A 1,850-nucleotide genomic window follows, 5' to 3' on the forward strand; every position below is an offset into this window, starting at 1 on the left:
GGGGGGGGGGGGGAGGGAGGGTTTGCCTTCACTATGCCAGCAAAATAAAGCAGTAAAACTTCAGCTGCAGACAAGCCCTCTTGCTCCACCACGCCAGCGTGGAGCGCAGACAAGATTGATAGCAGAAGACATGCAGAAAGGAATATTTCTGAAGAGGAGAGCAAGAACAGGAGCAACAACAAATTTGAAACAAATAGAACATGGCACCCCAAGGGCAGTTGTGCCAATCCTATTTTGCAATAATCTTGTTTGTTTTCTACCAGCATTCATGCCAAAGGAAATTCCTCTTTATTTTGTTAAGGCATCTGAATTTAAATGAGAAGAGGGAAGCTAAGCCAAAGGAGGGCTTTTCCGATAGTCTTATTTGAAGGGGTAAGAAAGGGGCAAGAGGGTGTCTAAACTGAAAATAAAGCAATTGACAGGCATATGTTCTTACTGCAACTAAGTTTCAAAACAGAAAAAAAATCAAATCATATTTGCACGCACACACCATTACATGGAATGTTTTTCTTTGGAGATGTGCAAGTGGTAAAAGTATTCCTCTCCATTAAGAGCTTCAGTCCCTTGAATAAATTCTGATTTCTACTTACCTACTAGCTCTCTGTCTGTGCTAAGATCTCAGTAGATCTGCAGCCAACCAGTACCAGCACACAGTCCTATTCCAGGGTCTGGTTCCTGGTTCAGATCAGCAGCAGGTGGAATGATTCTCAAACTACTTGCCTGCTGAGAAGGTAAATAAACAATTTTAAACAAAAGCAGATAGAACTAGGCAAAAAAAAAAAATCTAACCAAACTAAACCAAACAAGCAGCAAATCATTTCCCTCTGTATTATTATACCTCGAACTCAAGCCTTTCTTTCAGACCAACTGACATGAGCACTGTCATGAAAACTAGGAGTTGGTGTGGTGGGAGGAGGAAGCACAAACATTCACCCATCTACTTCAGCAGAGCCAACAACCAGCATAGTTGCTACCTTGCAAACCTGCTCTAAGTTTCTACTTTGCCCGATTTGGACTATGTACCTAAATTTCAGCCTACCGCCCTAGTCAATGCAGCCTTACTAAATGGAGGGCTATACAAACTCTTCTCATCCTCCCATTATGCCTTCCCTTATTTTTAATAAAATGTGGCCAATGCCAAGAGAAAAAAAAATGAAAGAAACTCACTCCACAGTAGGTAATAGCTTGATAGGCCATCTTTTAGGAAGAGGCAAGCCAAGGATCAAATTTGCAGTTACCATCTAGCAGAACAGTGTCAACTAAAGGACTTCTAATAGTGCAGTGAACAATATACGTGCTTTACGCCTGTTAATTTCACCATCTTCTCCTCATCTTTAATGTTTGCAGTGATTTATAATGCTGGGGAGAGTAGTGACACTAGTCAGAGTTTCTTAGTAAACAGAGATTTCAAGGCCAGGTATAATAAGTCTAGCAAAGAGATGCCAAAGATATGACAAATGGAATAGGGTGAAAATTTGGCAGTAGCAGTCACAGAAATCATTATTCACAGGTGCTGCTATGTCAAAGGTATGTATCAGTGCAGACCAAACTAATTACAGGTATGTACAAGAGTCCCTACTTACTATGAGTCTCAGATCTCAATTTGTTCACTATAGTTGTTGTATGGAGACAACAAAGTAATAGGAAAAAAAACAAACACTAAGTTTCCTTATCCTGGGATAGGAACAGAACAGCAGAGGTACAGTTCCTTTTGTTTCTCTTTCTGCATATCCTTCCTTGACAAAAATACTGCCAAATGTTGGAGAAATGTCCAGAAAAGGTGGTAATATCACCACTAAGCTCATATGCCCATCTGAAACCTTGCAACACTCAGTCTGGAGTGTTATCTG

At 40.5% G+C, this 1,850-nt stretch overlaps 1 protein-coding gene across 1 annotated transcript in view; it reads right to left on the reverse strand.

Moving 5' to 3' along the window:
* The window catches only part of NRIP1 (nuclear receptor interacting protein 1), a 93,198-nt gene extending 92,590 nt beyond the window's left edge, over positions 1-608 (reverse strand). The window contains exon 1 of the mRNA XM_031556621.1: positions 591-608. The gene's annotated coding sequence lies outside the window, so the exon portion shown is untranslated. The remainder of the gene's footprint in view (positions 1-590) is intronic.
* Between the last annotated feature and the right edge of the window lie 1,242 nt (positions 609-1,850).

The sequence above is a fragment of the Meleagris gallopavo genome, chromosome 1 (assembly GCF_000146605.3).
Source record: "Meleagris gallopavo isolate NT-WF06-2002-E0010 breed Aviagen turkey brand Nicholas breeding stock chromosome 1, Turkey_5.1, whole genome shotgun sequence".
In the NCBI taxonomy this organism is placed as follows: Eukaryota; Metazoa; Chordata; class Aves; order Galliformes; family Phasianidae; genus Meleagris; species Meleagris gallopavo.